Genomic DNA, 9,854 nt, shown 5'->3' with positions numbered 1-9,854 from the left:
TTGGCTCAGGGTCTCTCCTGAGGTTTCAGTCACACTCAGCCAGGACTGCAGTTAGCTGAAGGGATGACTTGGCTGAAGGACCCACTTCTAATACAGCCCACACAGAGCTGTTGGTGGGAGGCTTCCCCCCATGAGCCTCTCCAATCAGGCTTCTCAGGACATGTGGTCCCAGCAGACAGGCAAGAGATTGTGATTATGACAGAACTGCAATGTCTATTATAACCTAAGCTCTGAAACGGCATACAACTTGTGTTGTATTTTCTTGGTCACATAGGCCAACCCTAGTACAACATGGAGGAGAACACACAGGATGTGAGTACCAGGAGGCAGAGATCATTGGGGGCTATGTCAGAGACTGGCTGCCACACAGGGCGAGACACAGTATCTGAAGCAGAAGCACTGGGACAGATGGATGAAGACTATTAAATAACTAAAATAAGAAAAAATAGAAAACAGGAACAAGAAATATAAAAAGGACTCAAAGTATTAGGTATGAGTATGATAGAAAAAAAGAAATAAGAAAAATACTATAAAAGGAGAAGATGAGCTATCAGAAGTTTTAACAGCACAAAAAAATATTTAGAACACACGGACCGTCAATGGATTTTTTAAAAGGTTCAACAGTATACACACACAAAGTTTAAGGATATTGATGAGAATGAAAGTATGAAGAAAATAATAAAAGCTCAAAGAAAGCTGGGATAGACATCCTAAAGCTAACAAAATTCCAGATCATGAAAGACAAAGAAAGATATATACTCGTTGGCAAAGAATATATGTCTACCATAAACACATTCTCATAAGGAGACCTGAACAATACATTTTTAAGCTTGGCATATAATTTCAAGTATATGACACACATTCCTATATAATCCTTCACTTAACAAACGGAGAAGACTCCTTTTATGCTTACAATTAATTACAAAAATGGACCCTGTGAGGGCACAATGAAATCCTCAATGAATTCAAAAGTATCAATATTAACCATGTCCTCTGAACACAATGCAATAAAATTAGCAGTGTACTAATGTGCAACCCTAGGGACCATAGCCTGCCCGGCTCCTCTTTCCATAGGATTCTCCCGGCAAGAATACTGGAATGGGTTGCCATGCCCTCCTCCAGGAGATCCTCCTGACCCAGGGATCTAACCTCAGTCTCCTGTGTCCCCTGCATTGGTAAGCGGCTTCTTTACCACTAGCGCCATCTAGGAAGCCCTAAAATTAGCAACAATGAAAAGCTATTTCTTGCACACACAAAAAAAGGCTCTAGGAGTTCTCTGGTAACGTAGTGGTTAAGATTCTGGGCTTTCACTACCATGGACCAGGTTCAGTCCCTGGTAGGGGAACTGAGATCCCACATGGCCTGGCCACCAAAAAAGACCCCCATTTTTGGAAACTATCATTACTAAATAACCCCTGGGTGAAAGAAGAAATCATAAGGGAACTTTAGAAATATTTAGAACTTAATAATAAAAACACTACATGCAAAATCTCTGGGACACAGCAAAATCAGTTATTAAAGGAAAATATACAGCTTTAAGTATATTCATCAGGAGAGAAGAAAGGTTGAAAAATAAATCATCTAAGCATTCAGATAAAAAAGATGGAGAAAGAGCAGAGGAACAAACCCATGACTCCATGACTCATGAAGGAAATATTGTAAGGAAGGAAATAAATGCCAAAGATAGTTTTTAAGGTAATGATAAAGAATGTCAATGTATGGCAAAACCAATACAATAATGTAAAATAATTAGCCTCCAATTAAAATAAATAAATTTTAAAAATAAAATAAAACTAAAAAAAAAAAAGAATAGCAAAAAAATGAAAAACTGGTTCTTTGAAAATATTGATAGGCTTCTCCCAAGACTGCTTTAAAAGAATGCAAAATACAGAACAAAAAAGGGAAACTAGACACAAAAAGGCTAAGTATGGTAGGTTAATACATTGTAAAACCTAAATGAAAGGCTTAAGTTTCTGGAAAAATTTAAATGTGCTCAAATTGATGCAAAAAGAAATTTAAAACTTATAATGAGTTTTAAGAAAAATTGAAATGACAAAGACACTATCTCACTGTAACAAAAGCTTCAAGCACAGACCCAAATGGTTTTAGAGATAATAGTTAATCAAACTTTCAAGGAACTGTTCATTCCCAAATACACAAATTGTTCCAGATAGGAACAAATTGTTTCCAAACAGGAAAAAAGCAAAAGCTGTCCAGCTCATTTTTTGAGGCTAGTACAGTCTTCATTCTAAAACCAGATAAAGAAGATACAACACAATAAAGTTACAGACCTATTTCATTTATGAATATAGATGTAAAAATTACAGTAAAATATTAGCTACCTGACTTCAACAGTGTATGTTTTTTAAAAAAGTCATAACTAGGGCTTATCCAGGCAGCTTCCCTGGTGGCTCAGATAGTAAAGAATCCGCCTGCAATGCAGGAGACCTGGGTTTGATTCCTGGGTCAGAAAGATCCCCTGGAGAAGGGAATGGCTACCCACTCCAGTATTCTTGCCTGGAGAACAGAATGGGAAAGACTAGAAATCTCTTCAAGAACAAGGCAACATTTCATGCAAAGCTGGGCACAATAAAGACATTTCATGCTCTTTGCTGGGAAGATTTTATGATGTGTCAGCTATGTATTGGTATCAAATTACTCCCAAACTTAAAACAATGAACATTATCTAAGTTTCAGTGGGTAAGAATTCTGGGAGTGGCTTAGCTGCATTATGGCCTGGAATCTCTCATGAGGTTTCAGCTAGGATGTGGAAGGCGGCTGCAGTTATCTGAAGGCTTGACTCCACTTCCAAGAAGGCCCGCTCACATAGCTGTTAGCAGGAGGGCTCAGTTCCTCCATAGGGCTGCTGCCTGATCTACCAGCTACCATCCCACAGAGAAAGCAGTCTGTGTGAGAGCAGGAAGCCTAAGTGCTTTTTATGACCTAGTCTTGGAAGTGACATGCTCATTCTGTGCAGTACAAGTGACTCACTAAGTCCAGCCCACCCTCACGGGCAAGGGAACTAGGCTCCAACTCCTGATGGGGGCACTATTATAGAGTTTATGACCATATCTTAAAACCTCCACAGGTAATATATTATTTTGCCCCAAATCTATTACTACAGTGTATTCCCAACAAAACTTCCATTCGTTTCTGTTTGGTTTTGGCTGTGTGGCGCAACTTGTGTGATCTTAGTTCCCTAACCAGGGATCGAACCTGGGCCCCATGAATGAAAGCATAGAGTCTTAACCAATGGACTGCCAGGGAATTATCACAGATAAATCTTAAAAACATAATGCTGGTTGAAAAAGAAAGTTTTAAAAAATAACACTACCATTTACTTTAATCAAAAATATACACAAAATACTGACTTTATATCAAATCACACCAAGAGATACACATAAAACTCAGTAACATAGTTAACTGTGGGAAGGAAAGAATGATAGTCGGGTGCAGGAAAAAAAGAATAAGTAAAACAAGAGACTGCATAGAACAACTATGATGATGTGTCACAAACTGTAGAATGTGATCAGAACTCAGACACTTTGAGAGGTAAATAAGTACCTCTCTTTTTGCATGGAGGCTCAGATTCTCAGAGGGCTAAAACTAGTACATATGTGGACAATGTGAAATCTCTTCATGTCTATACTAGGTGTAGGAAGTCTGGATATGGCAAAGTCAGACAAGTCCATTTTGTGGATGCAGGGGCTTCCCTAGTGGTTCAGACAGGAAAGAGTCTGCCTACAATGTGGGAGACCCGGGTTTGATCCCTGGGTCAGGAAGATCCCCTGGAAAATGAAATGTCAGGGCAGTGGGGCTGATCTCAAAAATATAGAATTTTTTGGGTCAATTTCTGTCTTGGCAATAGGTCGTCTTCATCAGCATTAACCACCAGGAGACAGTAGAGCCCGGATGCCAGTCATTGCCTCATCTGTGGTTTCCTCCAGAAGTTTGTCTTGGTGAAATCTCCCCCAAGAAACTGGAATTATAGCATGCAGGATCTACTGCAGAAACCTTTTGAGTCCTTTGCTGTGGTTTCTTAATGGATCTGAGGTAGTCATGATAGACTGTAGAGGGACTGAGCCATAAGATATATCAGCTCTTCCCATTCTTTTGCAATGAGCTTCACATCCCCTCCTGCTCCTTGCTCAACCATCCAGCCAAAGCTGTCACCATGTGCCTGGCTTCTGCTCATGCTGGTCATGAGTTTCTCTCCCCCTGCCCTGTGTATGGATGCTCACCTCTGAAACTACTCTCTGAGGAAGTGTTGTGAACCGCCTCTGCTCTCCCCAACTCTTAATACAGGCACCTCTCATTTTATTTTATTTTTTTTATTATTTGCAATTTGAATTTCTTTTAACTTCTAGATTTTCAGAATCAAGTTTATAAGAATATTCTAGTTTCTTCAAAGTAATGAGTCACATTTGTTTCACTTGCATGTAAAGAAAGGATAGACTTACAGGCTTTTTATATAACAAAGGAACGCAATTATTTACATTGATTTTGGATCTACCTCTTGCAAAATTGAAATTATATTAATATATGGATTTTAAATAGTTGTTTCTTCTCCAGGTTCCACTTGTGATTCATAAATTTCAATGCTACATTTTAGGTAGGGCTGCTGCTGCTGCGAAGTCGCTTCAGTCGTGTCCAACTCTGTGCAACCCCATAGACGGCAGCCCACCAGGCTCTACCGTCCCTGGGATTCTCCAGGCAAGAACACTGGAGTGGGTTGCCATTTCCTTCTCGCACCTCTCATGTTAATTGTGCTTTGCTTTATTGTGCTTTACAGATGTCCTGAGTCTTTTCCTTTTTTTCAATTCTTTTCCATTATAGTTTATTGTGCTTAGTCACTCAGTTGTGTCTGACTCTTTGCGACCCCATGGACTGGGGCCCACCAGGTTCTTCTGTCCATGGGGACTCTCCAGGGAAGAATACTGGAGTGGGTTGACATGCCCTCCTCCAGGGTGTCTTCCTAACCCAGGGATGGAACCCAGGTCTCACGCATTGCAGGCAGATTCTTTACTGTCTGAACCACCAGGGAAGCCCCAAAATACTGAAGTAGGTAGCTTATCCCTTCTCCAGGGGATCTTCTCAACCAAGGAATTGAACTGGCATCTCCTGCTTTGCAGGTGGATTCTTTACCAGCCAAGTTACCAGGGAAGTGTTGCAAACCACTTCTGACTTCCTCCAACTCTTAGTACAGGCATCCCTCATTTTAATTGTGCTTTACTTCATTGTGCTTTACAGATATTGTGAGTTTTCTTTATTCAATTCATTTCCATTATACTTTGTTACAAAATATTGAATATAGTTCCTTGTGCTATATAGTAGGTCGTTGTTGTTTATCTATTTTATGTGTGGTAATGTGCATCTGTTAATCTCATACTCCCAAATAACCCCTCCTATTTTGGTAGCCATTAAGTGTGTTTACTGTGTCTATGAGTCTCCTTCTGTATCATGGGTTTCATTTTTTCTTTTTAACAAATTGAAGGTTTGTGGGCAACCCAGCATTCAGCAAGTCTGTTGGCACCATTTTTGCAATAGCATTTGCTCACTGCCTATCTCTGTGTCACATTATAGTAATTTTTGCAATATTTCAAACTTTTTCATTATTATTGTATTTGTTATGATGATCTATGATCAGTGATCTATGATGTGACTCTAGGATGGCAAGCTTAAATGAAAACTGCCCTACTTTCTGTCTCTCTCCCTCTCCTTGGGCCTCTCTTTCCCTGAGACATAATAATATTGAAATTATGCCACTTGATAAACTTACAATTGCCTCAAAGTGTTCAAGTGACAGGAAGAGTCTCTCACTTCAAATAAAAATCTAGAAATGATTACCCTTAGTGAGGAAGGCACATCAGAAGTTGAGGCAGGCTGAAATCTAGACCTCTTGTAACCAGTTACTGAAATTGTGACTGCAAAGGGAAAGTTCTTGAAAGAAATTAAAAGTGATGCTCCAGTGAACACATAAATGATAAGAAAGAGAAACAGCCTGACTGCTGATATGGAGAAGGCTTTAGTGGTTTGAATAGAGGATGAAACCACCCACAACATTCCCTTAAGACAAAGCTTAAGCCAGAGCAAGGCCATAACTCTCTTCAGTCCTGTGAAGCCTGAGAGAAGTGAAGGAAGCTGCAGAAGAAAAGTCTGAATCTAGCAGAGGTTGGATCATGAGTGTTAACAAATGCTGTCTCCAGAACAGAAAAGTGCAAGTTGAAATAACAAGTGCTAAACCACTTCAGTATACTTGCCTTGAGAACCCCCTGAACAGTATCAAAAGGCAAAATGATAGGACACTGAATGAGGCATTCCCCAGGTCGGTAGGTGCCCAGTATGCTACTGGAGCTCAGTGGAGAAGTAACTCCAGAAAGAATGAAGGGATAGAGCCAAAGCGAAACAAATACCCAGTTGTGGATGTGACTGGTGACAGAAACAAGGTCCGGTGCTGTAAAGAGCAATATTGCATAGGAACCTGGAATGTTAGGTCCATGAATCAAGGCAAATTGGAAGTGGTCAAACAGGAGATGGCAAGAGTGAACATAGACATTCTAGGAATCAGTGAATTAAAATGGACTGGAATGGGTGAATTTAACTCAGATGACCATTATATCTACTACTGTGGGCGGGAATCCCTTAGAAGAAATGGAGTAGCCATCATGGTCAACAAAAGAGTCCAAAATGCAGTACTTGGATGCAATCTTAAAAACAACAGAATGATTTCTGTTCGTTTCCAAGGCAAACCATTCAATATTACAGTAATCCAAGTCTATGCCCCAACCAGTAATGCTGAAGAAGCCGAAGTTGAAGAGTTCTATGAAGACCTACAAGAACTTTTAGAACTAACACCCCAAAAAGATGTCCTTTTCATTATAGGGGACTGGAATGCAAAAGTAGGAAGTCAAGAAACACCTGGAGTAACAGGCAAATTTGGCCTTGGAGCACGAAATGAAGCAGGGCAAAGGCTAATAGAGTTTTGCCAAGAGAACACACTGGTCATAGCAAACACCCTCTTCCAACAACACAAGAGAAGACTCTACACATGGACATCACCAGATGGTCAACACCGAAATCAGATTGATTATATTCTTTGCAGCCAAAGATGGAGAAGCTCTATACAGTTAGCAAAAACAAGACCAGGAGCTGACTGTGGCTCAGATCATGAACTCCTTATTGCCAAATTCAGACTTAAATTGAAGAGAGTAGGGAAAACCATTAAACCATTCAGATATGACCTAAATCAAATCCCTTATGATTACACAGTGGAAGTGAAAAATAGATTTAAGGGTCTGGATCTGATAAATAGAGTGCCTGATGAACTCTGGACGGAGGTTCGTGACATTGTACAGGAGACAGGGACCAAGACCATCCCCATGGAAAACAAATGTAAAAAAGCAAAATGGCTGTCTGAGGAGGCCTTACAAATAGCTGTGAAAAGAAGAAAAGCAAAAAGCAAAGGAGAAAAGGAAAAGATATAAGCATCTGAATGCAGAGTTCCAAAGAAAAGCAAGGAGAGATAAGAAAGCCTTCCTCAGCGATCAATGCAAAGAAATAGAGGAAAAAAACAGAATAGGAAAAACAAGAGATCTTTTCAAGAAAATTAGAGATATCAAGGGAACATTTCATGCAAAGATGGGCTCAATAAAGGACAGAAATGGTATGGACCTAACAGAAGCAGAAGATATTAAGAAGAGGTGGCAAGAATACACAGAAGAACTGTACAAAAAAGATCTTCATGACGAAGATAATCACGATGGCGTGATCACTCACCTGGAGCCAGACATCTTGGAATGTGAAGTCAAGTGTGCCTTAGAGAGCATCACAATGAACAAAGCTAGTGGAGGTGATGGAATACCAATTGAGCTATTTCAAATCCTGAAAGATGATGCTGTGAAAGTGCTGTACTCAATATGCCAGCACATTTGGAAAACTCAGCAGTGGCCACAGGACTGGAAAAGGTCAGTCTTCATTCCAATCCCAAAGAAAGGGAATGCCAAAGAATGCTCAAGCTACCGCACAATTGCACTCATCTCACACGCTAGAAAAGTCATGCTCAAAATTCTCCAAGCCAGGCTTCAGCAATACGTGAATCGTGAACTTCCAGATGTTCAAGCAGGTTTTAGAAAAGGCAGAGGCACCAGAGATCAAATTGCCAACATCCGCTGGATCGTGGAGAAAGCAAGAGAGTTTCAGAAAAACATCTATTTCTGCTTCATTGACTATGCCAAAGCCTTTGACTGTGTGGATCACAATAAACTGTGGAAAATTCTGAAAGAGATGGGAATACCAGACCACCTGACCTGGGTCTTGAGAAACCTGTATGCAGGTCAGGAAGCAACAGTTAGAACTGGACATGGAACAACAGACTGGTTCCAAATAGGAAAAGGAGTACGTCAAAGCTGTATATTGTCACCCTGCTTATTTAACTTCTATGCAGAGTACATCATGAGGAACACTGGGCTGGAAGAAGCACAAGCTGGAATCAAGATTGCCGGGAGAAATATCAATAACCTGAGATATGCAGATGACACCACCCTTATGGCAGAAAGTGAAGAGGAACTCAAAGGCCTCTTGATGAAAGTGAAAGAGGAGAGTGAAAAGGTTGGCTTGAAGCTCAACATTCAGAAAACGAAGATCATGGCATCTCGTCCCATCACTTCATGGGAAATAGAATGGGGAAACAGTGGAAACAGTGTCAGACTTTATTTTTTTGGGCTCCAAAATCACTGTGGATGCTGATTGCAGCCATGAAATTAAAAGACGCTTACTCCTTGGAAGGAAAGTTATGACCAGCCTAGATAGTATATTAAAAAGCAGAGACATTACTTTGCCAACCAAGGTCCGTCTAGTTAGGGCTATGGTTTTTCCCGTGGTCATGTATGGATGTGAGAGTTGGACTATGAAGAAAGCTGATCGCCGAAGTATTGATGCTTTTGAACTGTGGTGCTGGAGAAGACTCTTGAGAGTCCCTTGGACTGCAAGGAAATCCAACCAGTCCATTCTAAAGGAGATCAGTCCTGGGTGTTCATTGGAAGGACTTATGAACTAAAGCTGAAACTCCAATACTTTTGCCACCTCATGCGACGAGTTGACTCACTGGAAAAGACTCTGATGCTAGGAGTGATTGGGGGTAGGAGGAGACGGGGACGACAGAGAATGAGATGGCTGGATGGCATCACCGACTCGATGGACATGAGTTTGAGTGAACTCCGGGAGTTGGTGATGGACAGGTAGGCCTGGCGTGCTGTGGTTCATGGGGTTGCAAAGAGTCGGACACGACTAAGCAACTGAACTGAACTGAACTGAATGTAGAAGTGGCAGCAAATTATCCAGATCTAGTTAAAATAACTAATAAAGGTGGCTACACCAAACAACTGGAGAAGGAAATGGCAACCCATTCCAGTACTATTACCTGGAAAATCCCGTGGACAGAGGAGCCTGATAGATTACAGTCCATGGGGTTGCAAAGAGTCAGACAAGACTGAGCGACTTCACTCACTCACACAAAACAACAAATTTCCACTGTAGATGCAACAGCTTTATATCAAATGAAGATGCCACCTAGTACTTTCATAGTTAGAGAGAATTCAATGACTGACTTGAAAGTTTCTAAGGACAAGCTGGCTCTCTTTTGGGGCTAATGCAACTGGTAACTTTAAGAAAGAAGACAATGCTCACTGAGCATTCTGAAAAATCCCAGGGCTCTTAGGAATTAGGGTAAATCTATTCTAACTGTCCTCTGTAAGGGGGCTTCCCTGGTGCCTCAGATAGTAAAGAATCTGCCTACAGTGCAAGAGACCTGGGTTCAACACATAGGTTGAGAAGATCCCTTGGAGAAGGTAATGACA

Source organism: Moschus berezovskii, chromosome X (assembly GCF_049115385.1).
Source record: "Moschus berezovskii isolate FMDL1 chromosome X, NW_MosBer_1.0, whole genome shotgun sequence".
Taxonomy (NCBI): domain Eukaryota; kingdom Metazoa; phylum Chordata; class Mammalia; order Artiodactyla; family Moschidae; genus Moschus; species Moschus berezovskii.
This window is presented reverse-complemented; position numbering follows the sequence as displayed.